Source organism: Canis lupus, chromosome 27, assembly GCF_048164855.1.
Source record: "Canis lupus baileyi chromosome 27, mCanLup2.hap1, whole genome shotgun sequence".
NCBI lineage: Eukaryota > Metazoa > Chordata > Mammalia > Carnivora > Canidae > Canis > Canis lupus.
In genome coordinates, this window is record NC_132864.1 from 35,474,162 (window position 1) to 35,487,929 (window position 13,768).

Below are 13,768 nucleotides of genomic sequence, written 5' to 3' on the forward strand. Positions count from 1 at the left end.
GAAGCAGGCACCCACCGTGGCCCGGTGCTATGCTTCTCTGGGAGTCAGGGCCCCTTCACCCTTGGAATTTTGTGTCTGGGGCCACTAGGGGGCACTGGGATCTGGAAGCCAGAATGTTTGCAAGGACTGTGTCCAGTTTGGGCGCTTCCTGCCAGTCCGTTTGTGGGTAGAAGAGTCGGGCTTCTGGAGAGATGGCAGCACCCAGATGGATGAGGTGTGAAGAGAAGGCGGGGGCGGGGGGGGGGGTAAGGGCAAAGCCGAGGTTGGCTGTAGTGCCTAGCATTGCCAGTGGGGCCCAAGTTCAATTAAAAAAAAAATAAAAAAGAAGAAGTGCAACCAGGAGTCCCCATGCCTCTGTGAAGCTGGCCTGAGGGACTATATTCCCCCTCCTCAAAATCTGAGACTGTTTTTCTGAGGGGGGGGCAGGAGGGGGAGCGGGCCTTGTCATGCATGTGGTCCTAAATCAGTTACCACAGGCCATAGGGAAGGTCGTGGTGGCTGAGAGTAACCAGGCAGTGAAGGCCAAGTAGTTTCCTGGGTCTGCCTTGCCATTCCCCCAGATATCCCCATGCCCTAGCCACTCCAGCTACCCAGACAAAACAATGTATGAATACATAGGTACATACTAATGAGGCCACTGCGTTGATCTCCCATCCACCTAGGATCATCACCCAGAACAGATTTCAGCTTGGACTTGGAAACACTCATGCTCTCCTTGCCTCTGGCCTTCTGGATTCATTCAACAAATATTTGTCCTTGAGTGGTGCGGATGCAGCCCACACGCAGATATACTCAGTCTCTGGCTCATAAGGTTTAGGGTGAAAACAAAAAAACAAATAAATAAATAGGTAAATAAATAAATAAATCACCCAAACAAGAAGCTATTGTTTTAAAGTGCAGCAAGTTGTAACTAACTCTTTGAGGAAAACAAAGAGGCTGACATGGAAAGTTACAAAGGCCAGCAGGCTCTTCCCTGGTTGCTCAGGATCCCTATCTGAGGCCTTGGGAGGTTGAGAGGATCCTGTTTTTTTTTTTTTTTTTTTTTTTTAATATTTTATTTATTTGTTTGAAAGAAAGAGAGAGAACACAAGCAGAAAGAGTGGCAGAGCTGGAGAGGGAGAAGCAGTCTCCCCTCTGAGCAGGGAGCCTGACTTGGGGCTCCATTCCAAGTTCATGCTGACTGCAACTGATACACTAAAAAGATGGTATCTGTCATATTTGAAAGCAAAATGCAGGTCACACGATTGATTATATAATGCAATTCCTTCACATAAAATTAAATGTGAATATTTAATATATACCATTATTCACCCATTGCTTCAAATGATCCTTACAAATGTTTACCATATTCCAGGGAGGGAGGGAGAGGTACATGAGCTCTACCTTCTGAGATATACATAATAGGCAGGCCAAGATGTCCAGAAGATGGTCACTAAATACCATTGGTTATATTAAAATTTCTTTCTATATTTACTTGAACTTTTTCTATAATATTGTTTTCCTTGGCCAGTGATGAAAATAGAGCTATTTTCATTTTAGAAAATGAAAAAAAAAAAAACAAAAAACAAAAAACAAAACTCACCCTGCACTGAATTATAATGATCACAATGGAAACTTTTAAAACCTTTGCTGTGGGAAGACAGGGAGGGGAATGCATTTGAAGGAGCCTGTTCCACTATGTGTCTGGAGCTGAGGGAGGCTGAGTCTAGGCTGACTTGTGGGAAATGAGACAGAGGAAAATATTTTCTTCTATGATCTCCTAAAGTAAACCTGAAAAGGAAAGAATCTGGACTCTCCACCTAATTGTGCTGGGGATGAAAGTCATAGAGCACTTACCAATTATTTATTTTTTTAAAAGATTTATTTATTCATGAGACACAGAGGGAGAGAGAGAGGCAGAGACACAGGCAGAGGGAGAAGCAGGCTCCATGCAGCAGGCCTGACATGGGACTCCATCCGGGGTCTCCAGGATCACGTCCTGGGCTGAAGGTGGCGCTAAACCGCTGAGCACCCCCCACCCCACCCCCCACCCCGGGGCTGCCCAGCACTTATCAATTAATGGAAACATTGGCCTTTTGATTTTGCAGCCAGATCCATGCAAGGATGCTGTGAACTTTAATGCTTTCTTAATTTTCTTCAGTTGAAGACACTGAGGCTGGGATGGACAAGCCACTGGTCTAAGAGTTGGGGGCTCTGAAGTCATGGTGTGGGGCTCCTCCATGGGATTTCTCTAGGTTGTGCTCCCATCCTGCCCAGAGCACAGTAGGCTCCTGATTTAATAACACATCCCTGAAGTAGCCTCATGGACCCCTCAATCTGCTGCAAGATTAGGCTGATGGGGAAGGTCTTCAGGAGAATTCTGGATGGCTGGTGTACATTCCCTAGACTGTGTGTCCTGATTTGGGGGAACCACCATTTTTGAAAACTCTTTTGGGGTAGCTATGAATGAGCTCAGAGGGAACAGCTGGAGCCTTCAGACCATGGGCAGCATCCTTTCATCCCAGACTCAGGCTTCTGGCAGAGACTGGGCTGACTCAGGGCAGGAGAACCTTCCCCCAGGGTGGGAGAAAGACTAGCTGTGTGGGGATGGAAGCTCACTAGAAGGCCAAATTCTTGCTGACAACTGAGGGTGGTACTTCTGCAGTTCTAGGTCCTACAGATCCAGCCTTAAAGTAACTTCTTAGGAAAAGGATTCGATCCCCACCACCACCTTTCCAGCCTGCAGCAGAGCATCTGCATGCTCACTTGGATGCTAAGCTTCAGCGTTTGGAGCAAAGGAGGAATTAAGAATTATCAGAGCTCAGGAGCAAATTTGCATGGAGACCCCTCTTGCATCTCAAAACATGCAGAGGGGATAAGAGAGCCTTGAGTGTCCTGTCCAAGGGTTGGGGTCTCAGGAGACAGAGCTCTGAGATGTCTTCACCTTGGCCTTGGGTCCACTTCCCTTCCCCTTCTCACTTACGGCACAAGTGAGTGTTCCCAAGGAAGAGGTCATGTGGGTGCCTAGACTGGCCCTTCTGTCCCTCTCCCCAGGTTCATCTGGATTACCCTCTCTGCATTTCTCCTTCCTCTGTGGGTCCTGGGCTCAGTCTGCCTTGACCCAACCTCCCTTTGTGTCTGGGACTTTGAGACAAACTGTCACATCTCTTGCAATGGAAGCAGCAGCCACACTGGAACTTATAACCCTACCTCTGGCACCAGCAATGTCTGGAAAGGCCCCCACACTCCAGATAGATGCTGTGAGTTCTTTGCCTTCAGGGCTTCCAGCTCTGTCCTCAGGCTCTGAGTCTGGCAACACAGCCTCCAGTCCATTTTTGGACTGCACCCTGAGGACAAGGCTGATTATTACTGATTGTCCAGGGACAGCCAGAGCCCATTGAGAACTAAGATTAAAACCTGCATTAAGCGCTTCATGTTTTCAGAGCTTCACGCCAACTGGGCAGTCAGGCTGTGGTTTCTCCTGTCCCTTCTGCTCATCACCCCAGGGATATAGGTGCTTTGGGAGTGGGACCCCCTACCACTCCTGTTGCTCCTTATGATGCTGTGGTAAAGAGAAACAGTCTCCCAGGGGATATAGCCTTGCAAAACTGAAAATAAAACTCCCTTCTTCCTCTCTGGCCTTGGGATGCAGACTCTCTCCCTCTTCAGTGGCAAGACCTGAGGAAGAACAAGGGTTCTCATTGGACTAAGACAGTTCAGGGTCCATGTCATCTGAAGACATCTCTCTACACCTCAGCGTGGGTTCATGTACTCCTGCACTCAGCAACACAGATCTCCATTCTACCTGACTCTAGGTGGGTTGGACCAAAGTGGCCCCGTGATCCGGTATTATTATCCAGTTTTCCACTGCTGTGTAAGAAATTACCACACATCAGGGGAGGAGGGGCAAGATGGCGGAAGAGTAGAGTCTCCAAGTCACCTGTCCCCACCAAATTACCTAGATAACCTTCAAATCATCCTGAAAATCTATGAATTCGGCATGAGATTTAAAGAGAGACCAGCTGGAATGCTACAGTGAGAAGAGTTCGTGCTTCTATCAAGGTAGGAAGACGGGGAAAAAGAAATAAAGAAACAAAAGGCATCCAAGGGGGAGGGGTCCCAAGAGGAGCCGGGCTGAGGCCGGGGCGAGTGTCCCCAGGACAGGAGAGCCCCGTCCCGGAGAAGCAGGAGCTGCACCAACCTTCCCAGGCGGAAAGGCCTCGCAGGGAGTTGGAGCAGGACCCAGGAGGGCGGGGATGCCCTCGAGCTCCCTGGGACAGTAACAGGCACCTGCGCGCCAGGAGAGTGCGCTGAGCTCCCTAAGGGCTGCAGCGCGCACGGCGGGACCCGGAGCAGCTCGGAGGGGCTCGGGCGGCGGCTCCGCGGAGGGGGCTGCGGGGCGGGAGCAGCTCGGAGGGGCTCGGGGGGCTCCGCGGAGGGGGCTGCGGGACCGGAGCATGAATCCAATGGCGCAGGCCCCGGAGCACAGGGCGCCGGGACACAGCCCAGGATCCGGCCTCCCCCTGGGACAGGCAGAGGCCAGGAAGGCCCAGGACCGCAAGGCCCCAAGCTGAGCAGATCAGCGGCCCCACCCTGGAGTCTCCAGGCCCTGCAGACGGAGAGCTCTGTAGTTCCTGCGGGAGCTGAATCCAGGGCTCCAGAGCTGGCCCCACCACTGGGGTTGTTCCTTCTGGGGCCTCACCGGGTGAACAAACCCCACTGAGCCCTGCACCAGGCAGGGGCAGAGCAGCTCCCCCAAGTGCTAACACCTGAAAATCAGCATAACAGGCCCCTCCCCCAGAAGACCAGAAATTACCACACATCATAGTGGCTTGAAGCAACACCCATTTATTACTCCACTTTCCCTGAATCAGCTTAGCTGGGTCCTCTGTTCAGGGTCTCCCCAAGCTAAAATCAAAGTATGGTGGCTGTGTTCTATTCCAGGAGCTCAACTGAGAATCTGCTTCCAAGTTAATTGACAGAGTTCATTGCCTTGCTGGTGTGTGACTGAAGCCCTGGGTTTTAAGTCCCTCACTCCTAGTTCCTGGACATGACTCACAGCATCCTGTTTGCTTTTCCTTCTTCCTGACCAGCAGAGGGACCTCTTTTTCCAGTTTGCTAACAGACTTTAAAAAAAATTATTATTTTAAATTGAAGTATAGTTTATACATAATGTTATACTGGTTTCAGCAGTACAGTGTAGTGACTTAGCAATTATGCCATGCTCACCGCAAAGGTAACTTCCATCTGTCCCCTACAAGGCTTTTAAATAACCTATTATATTCTCTATGCTATACTTTTCATCCCCATAACTGGAAGCCTATACCTCCCCCTTCCCTTTGCCCATTTTGCCTCCAGCCCCAACCTCACCTCCCGGCAACCACCAGTTTGTTCTTTGTATTTATGGGTCTGTTTCTGCTTTTTTGTTCTTTTTTTCATTTGTATTGTTTTTTTATTTGTTTCTTGGCTTTTGTTTTGTTTTTCTTTAGATTCCATGTACATGTGAAATCATATAGTGTTCGTCTTTCTCTGACTTATTTCACTTAGCATAATGCCCTCTGTACTGTAAATTGTAAGACCTTGTCAGGAGGGAATCTCATATCACGTAATATAATCATGGGAGTCACATCTGGCCACGTTTTCCATTTAATGTAACCTAATCAAGGAGAGACATGCCATCACTTTTGCCATATGCATCTACTGGAAGCAAATCATAGGTTCTTCCTAAATTCTAGATGAAGAGATTATGCAAAAGTCATCACAGGGTGCATCTTCCACAGTCCTCATACAAGGAGACTCCCAATCCATTTTTAAGTTCAAGTCCATTTTTAAAGCCTCTTATGAGAAATCTCTGCAAGAGGGCATGGGTGGCTCAGTGGTTGAGGGCCTGTCTTCAGGGGTCCTCGGATGGAGTTCTGCATCAGGCTTCTTGCAGGGAGCTTGCTTCTCCCTCTGCCTATGTCTCTGCCTCTCTGTGTCTCTCATGAATAGATAATTTTTTAAAGAAAGAAAAGCTCTAAAGAAAGCTCTGCAAGTTTTGTTGAGGGAAAAGCAAGAAACAGGAGGCTTTGGTCTTAAACTTTTAGTGTCCCTACAGTCATATCTTTTAGTTTACCAAGCAGGGGAATATTTATGTGACTGACCCTGTTCTGCCCCCTAATAGCCCCTCCCCTCTGCTCTCTGAAACCAGGTCTTACACCTATATGCACATCTTTCATGTACAAAGGGCTCCTGTATGCTTCCAACTTTAAATCTCTGTGAAGGCAGTTTTTTTTAGACATTTCAACCAAAGCAGCATATTGCGACAAACTCAATGCAGAAGACCTTGTGCACATCCAACCGTTTTGCATTAAGCCAGACATTGAAAAGATTTGCACAAATGTTAAAAACAATGCAATGCATCATGAATTTTTTTCCTAATTTTTGACTGTAGTCTTATTTTATTGCACTTTTAAGATTATATTGTTTCGTTTCATTTTGTTTTGTTTTACAGATTGAGGGGTTGTGGCAATCCTGTATGAGCAAGTCTACCTGTGCCACTTTTCTAATAGCATTTGTTCACTTTGTGTCTCTGTGTCACATTTTGGCAATTCCCACCATACTGAAAACTTTTTCATTATTATTATATTTGTTGTGGTGAACTGCGATCAGTAATTGTGACTCACTGAAAGCTCACATGATGGTTAGCAGTTTTTAGCAATATTTTTAATTAAGTTATGGACTTTTTTTAGACATAATGCTATTGCACACTTAATAGACTACATAATGCTATTGCACACTTAATAGACATAATGCTATTGCACACTTAATAGACTACAGTGTAACATAACATTTATATGCACTGGGAAACCAAAAAAAATTTGACTGACTTTATTGATATTTGTGATATTAATTTAGCGATATTCACTTTACTGTGGTGGTCTAGAACCAAATCCACAGTGTATTCAAGATATGCTTGTACATAACAAAATATATATCACTTATATGTACTTACATGTACTTGGCTTAGATTGTTACGTGTAATTAAACTAATAAAGCTTTTAAAAATGTTTTTCAATTTTAATTAATCTGGTAAATGCTCAAAATGTTATCCACATGGACAAAAGCTTTGGGGATCCTTAGTAATTTTCAATAGTATAAGAAGATGCTGGAACCAAAAAGTTTGAGAACTGTTTACTTGGGACAGTTCTTTACAAAACAATAAAAGAATAGCTTTTCCCAAATGGTGATATGCCTAGTGATGATTCTTTTCTCTGTATATAGCTGTATTATTAATGAACCTCATGCTAGCCATCCTAACAAAGAGTTTGTGAGTACGGTCATGACATAACCTCGGGCATTTTCCAAGGTCCCTGTGGTTGCTGTATGGTCCTTGTGGGAGATCCTGGCTTACATATGAGTGGCTTTATGGACATCTTGGGGGTAAAATCAGCAGGGCTTGCTTTTGAAGAGAATTCAAGTCATAAGGGTAAGTGAAGGGTCAAAGGTATCACCTGGAACTTCAGCTTGACCACCTGACATTGGGAAGAATGAGAAAGAAATAAATATGAAAACATACCTAAGAAGTCTTTGGGGCCATGTTAGATTTGCCATGTCTCTACTTCTGGGTACTAAAAACAAGTACAACGAGCCACATGCAAAATAATCCTCTTCACATAAAACCATAAATATACATAATATTTATTTTCTTCCATTCATTCAATAACTAGCTACCAATGCTTTCCACGGACTTTATAATACTTTGGGAGTGTTGGGCAGAGAATCATGAACAGAGCATTAAAAATCTTGGTCTTGGGGATCCCTGGATGGCGCAGCGGTTTAGTGCCTGCCTTTGGCCCACGGCGCGATCCGGGATCGAGTCCCACGTCGGGCTCTCGGTGCATGAAGCCTGCTTCTCCCTCTGCCTATGTCTCTGCCTCTCTCTCTCTCTCTCTGTGACTATCATAAATAAATTTTAAAAAAATTTAAAAACCTTGGTCTTAATCGATTATGCCTAATTTATGCTGGCAAACATTCTTTTGGATGCACAATGATGTGTCTGTAACATGGACTCTAAAAGAGGAAGACTCTGGCAAGAATTTTGTTTTTAATTTTAATAATATATTTTGTTGTCAAAGGTAGAATGCATATTGGATTGTGGTGAATAATACTGTGTTGAAATATTATTGTTTTAACATATAGTCAATATTTTAAAGGTCATTAATGAGATATTTTTCCTTCATTTTTCTAGCACTAAGTCTTCTAAATCTTTCACTGTTCATTGCAATTCAATTGCTAAATTTTAATCAGTAATGCTTTGGTTGAAAAAGTAGATTCATTCACATACTCAAGTTGCTCCAAACAATAACTGAATGATCATATTTAAAATTTAAATTTAGACTGAGTTAAATTAAAAATTAAATCTCCCAGATTCACTAGATCTATTTCAAGTGCTCAATAACCACATATGGCTAGTGGCTACCATATTGGTCACTGAGCCCCTGAGCATCTATTATGTGCATCACAATGGATGAGACAGGGATGAGTCAGATATAACCTGTTTCCATGGGTCGGGGAGAGGGTAGTAGTGTCAGTAGGATTGTGACCCAGGAGAAGCCATGGTAAATAGTGTGTTTACCTCTGTGTGGCAGATGCAGCCACAATCAGGGACACAGCAAGAAGCCCTTTTTGGGCACCAGGGTCCCTTGCCACCATCCAGGGGCTCACTAAGTTCTGTGCTGAGCAGAGGTTGGTGGACTCTGCCCAGTCTCAAGGAGGATGAGGGTTAGGCTCACTGGCATGCTCAACCACTCCTAACTGAGATCCTAAAGACCCTAAGAGATGAAGGAATGCCTTACTATATGCATATATATATAATGAATGTTTCAGACTGCTGTGGAACTCTTGAGTGAACTTGGACTTACTTCTGGAGTCCTGTGGTTTCAGCTCTTCTCCCTTGAGCAACCTCTGCTCAGCAGTTCTGTCTCCCTGGGGACCTTGCCTCAGATCTACTTTGAAACAGATCTATCTGGGTCACAGGTCTCTGGGAAAACAAACTCATCACTGCTGGGTCACAGGTCCCAGAATATGGATGCCATCCAATGCATGGAAGGCAGGAGCATGGGACCCAAAGAGTCTTGTCTAGTGTCTTCAGGATGCTGCCAGCACAAATTGATGGTGAGGAGGCACTTAGAATAATGACCCCAGTAAAGGACCATCTTGAACATAATGTGGTGAAAGCCAGGTTGAATACATGGATGTCACCAGATCACAGGTGCCTCTTCATTTCAGTGATAACTTTCCCAATTGGTTCCTTGATCAGTGAAAAGTTAGCTGATGGATTTGTCTGCTGTGCCATCCTCTTCCCAGCTGGGATTCCAGTTATCCCACTAGGTGAAAGAATGAAGAAGTCATCCTACCCCTGTATACCATGTATATTTGCCCAGTTCACTGTGGAACTTCTGAAAAGATCTAGGCCTCCAGTGGATGCTTCACTCGTCTTATTTTCTCCTCCTGGAGCAGTAAATACTTCACAGGTACTGACAGGAGAGTCCTCTCCTCTCCCTGCTGGTGTCACATCCCGATCCCCCCATTATTTGTCCTTTGTTTCTGTAACTCTGGCCAGAGGCTTGGCCTGGCATCTTCGCAGATATCCAAGGAGGAAAAAACAGGAGGTTGAGAGCAGCTGCCCAGGATGTCCTGGAGACTTCACACTGGCAACCCCTCTGTGCCTGTGATGGAAGGGATGGAATCCTTTAAAAAAGAAACCCTCTGGGGACAAGTGTGAGAATGCATTGGTGACTTCCTAAAATATCTTTAAGTGAGGAAGGAAAATGTCCTCTTGAGTTTATGGTGACACTTACTTGAATGGAGAGCAATAGTGAGAGCCCGAGGAGCTAGGTTGTGAGCAGGACAGGATTGCACCACTGCATATTTCTAGAACTTTTGTTTTTCTTGGAGTTGTCCCTTTGTGAAGGCTTAAGTGGTATTAATAGCCTCCCAAGTTTCCCTCAAAATTGAAAGTATTTAAAGAAAAGGGCAGAGAGGCTGTTAAAGAGTGACTTTAAAAAATTGGTTGCGGGGCAGCCTGGGTGGCTCAGCACTTTAGCGCCGTCTTCAGTCCAGGGTCTGATCCTGGAGACCAGGGATCGAGTCCCGTGTCAGGCTCTCTGAATAAAGTCTGCTTCTCCCTCTGCCTGTGTCTCTGCCTCTCTCTCTCTCTCCCTGTGTCTCTCATGAATGAATAAATAAAATCTTTAAAAAATTGGTTGCAGAGAGCTCCTATTTCTGTGCTATATCAGGGTATGACTGCAAAACAGACTATGAACAGCCCCTCAGAGCATTTCCTGCACATACACCTCAGTGGGATTTGGAGGCTAGAGTGGTAGCCTGAGTACTGGTCCCAAAAAATACCAGTTCTAATCATTGGAAATTGCAAATGTTACCTTATATGGCAAAAAAGGACTTCACAGATGTGATTAAAGATCTTGAGGTAGGGACAGTGTCAATTAATTTTATGTGCCAACTTCACTGGCCATGGGGAGCCCAGATTCAACGTGATTTCCTGGTATGTCTGTGAAAGTGTTTTATTTTCCTTTTTAAAAATATTTTATTTATTTATTCATGAGAGAGACACACACATAAGGCAGAAGGGGAAGTACACTCCCCATAGGGAGCCCAATGGGGACTTGATCCCTGGACCCAGGATCATGCCCTGAGCCAAAGGCAGACACTCAACCACTGAGCCACCCAGGTGCCCATGAGAGTGTTTTCAATTGTATAGTGGGGATTAGCATTTGAACCCATGAACTCAGTAGAGTGGGTTGTCCTCTCCCATGTGTCTGTCTCACTGTTGAGCTAGGACATCTCCTATCATCTCCTCTGTTCTCAGACTGGGATTTGCAACATCAGCTCCTCTGGTTCTCGGGTCTTCAGCCTCAGACTGAATTAAATCAATAGCTTTCCTGGGTCTTCAGCTTGCAGACTGTGGGACTTCCCAACCTCAAGAACCACATGAGCCAATTCGTGTGGCTGTGTATATGGGTCTCTATATCTCCTATTGCTTTTCCAGAGAACCCTGACTAATGCCAAGTCAAGGGACATTATCCTGGATCATCTGATGCTCCATAAATATAATCACAAGTGTCCTTTTAAGAGGAAGGTGGAGGCAGGTTTACATACAGAAAAGGGGAGGGAAATGTGACCACAGATGAGTGATTGGCATCATGTAGCTACCAGCCAAGGAATGGTGGTGGCCTGTAGTAGCTGGAAGAGCGAGGAATCTAATTCTTCCCTGGGACCTCCAGAAGGAGCCAGCCCTTCAGACTCTTTAATTTCAGCCCTGAAAGCCTCATTTTGGAATCTGGGCTCCTGGAACTATAAGAAAATAATTTTCTGCTCTTTGAAACCCCTAAGTTTATGGTGAAGTTGTTACAGTGAAAATAGGAATCTGATATAGCCGGGTACCACACATTTTGAGATCTTCTCCAAATATCATGCCCTTTTTTTTAATTTTTATTTATTTATGATAGTCACAGAGAGAGAGAGAGGCAGAGACATAGGCAGAGGGAGAAGCAGGCTCCATGCACCGAGAGCCCGATGTGGGATTCGATCCCGGGTCTCCAGGATCGCGCCCTGGGCCAAAGGCAGGCGCCAAACCGAGGCGCCACCCAGGGATCCCATGCCCTTTTAATTTGTACTGTGTAAGTTTTCTTTGTGCTCATGCCCTCCCACTGATAAACTTCAGGCATACATGGAATTAGTCTTTAATATTCTCCAGTAAATTCCTTTGGTTTTATAGGTTACAAGTTATGTCTAATTCAAATAATCATTTTATTTCTTATTTTGAAACCATTGTACTTCTTACATTTGCATCATGATTGATGGTGTGGGCAAATTATTCTAGAACAAATTAAATAGAATAGTTATTCCTGTATCTTGGAGTGCCTGAAAATCCTGCAGTAATAGACCACTAAAGAGGAACCCTCTGTTGAGGTCTTGCAGGAAGCACCCAGAACCTTCTATTGATTTCCATGGGTCTTCTCCCTTGTAGATCTCACACAATGGGGATTGTCCCCCCAACCAGCACAACTTCCAGTCTGGTGGTAGGCCTCTGACACTGTTATTCACCCACAGGCATTTTATTGTTATTATTCAGCCTCTGAGGGTATGCTGATTTCAAAACATGCCCATAACAACAGGCATATGATTTTTTGTTTTTTTAAGATTTTATTTTATTTACTAATTAGAGACACACACAATGAGAGAGAGAGGCAGAGGGAGAAGCAGGCTCCATGCAGGGAGCCCAACACAGGATTCGATCCCAGGTCTCCAGGATCACGCCCTGGGCCCAAGGTGGCGCTAAACCTCTGAGCCACCAGGGCTGCCCAACAGGCATATGATTTTTGAAGGCTCTTCCCCCTAATACCTGAGGTTTTTCCACAATTGGCCAGAGGTTCACATGCTTGGAGTTTCTAAATGTGTTGTATGTTATAGTGGAAATATTTTGTGCATACAAAGTCCTACTCCATAGGACTTCTCATTCCTAGCCTTTATACGAGACTATTGACTAAGAGAAGTGGAAGTTACCATTTGCTGATGGACCAGCGAAGTGGATGCAATGATGAGTGTCCCAGATCTCATGAAAGTCACGTCATCCCTGTCGCCGGAGATACAGACAGTTCTTATCTGCCAGTGCTCTCCTGAAACTGACTTCTCAGGAGGGATTTGCCCTCTCAAAGTCATGCCCCTTCCTGGGCAGCCTGTATGCAGTGACTAGTGGATGCGCCTATATACAATCCAGGCAGTCTGCCTGCAACATGGAAGCACCTGAAGGACTGCCTCAGTTCCAGGGCACCCCCTCGCATTGGCAAAGACTGCACCACAGCCCAACTAGGGCAACCAAGAATGAGCTTCTCAGATCTGCCTGCCGAAAGAAACCTGCCTCCAGGATGCCAGCAACTGGCAGCCTCCAGGCACATGTGTCTCCAGCATCTACCTTAGCTTTCTAGTTGAGGGTGTGTACTCCCTGGGCAGCTGCCTGGCAATGACTGAGCATGTCGATGTGCAAGGGCTTGCCGATTCCGCAAAGCTGAGATTCTTCTTCCATGCTTATCTTTGCTCTGGAGCTCTCCATGGGGAAGGCTGAGATTTTCTCCCTGCTGCTCTAAGTTCAGAGGCTCTAACTCTCCAACCTCCCTTGTGACCCTTCTCCCTTCTCAGGGGACACATCTGCACTGCTGTCTATAGACTCTCCCTGATGACTCCTGCTTTCTCTTTCTTTTAATCTTCCCAGGTGCTGTCTTCCCTTCATTTCCTACATGACCCTCTCTGACTTGGTAGTGCCTCTGGGAGAGGCTGAAGTATCATACCACGGGCTCTCATTCCCTGATCCTGCTCTTTTTTCTCCCTTGCATGGGGCAGGGTGATGCCAACAGACTCCCCAATACCTTTATGTTCCCACTTCCACTTCAGCATCAATGTCCAGGAAACCCAGCCTGCAACAGGTGGTATCAGGAGGGTAACCGACTAGCCTGGTTTGCCTGAGACTGATGAATGTCTCAGGAAAGGGAATGATCAGGCCTAAACTGGGACAGTTCTGGGCTACTCTAGCTGCAGGACTGTCTGAAAAAGGAAACGTAGAAAGGGGATTCCAGAGCAACGAAGACTCCAATTGGGGGAGTAGGGATGGGAGCACACAGAACAATGCAGTTCAGATTTTTACTGGAGGTGAATAAGGATGTTTTACTTGTAGGAGGAAATGCAAAAACAAGGCAGTGTGTCAAACATTTGAGAAATTTAAGGAAAAGAG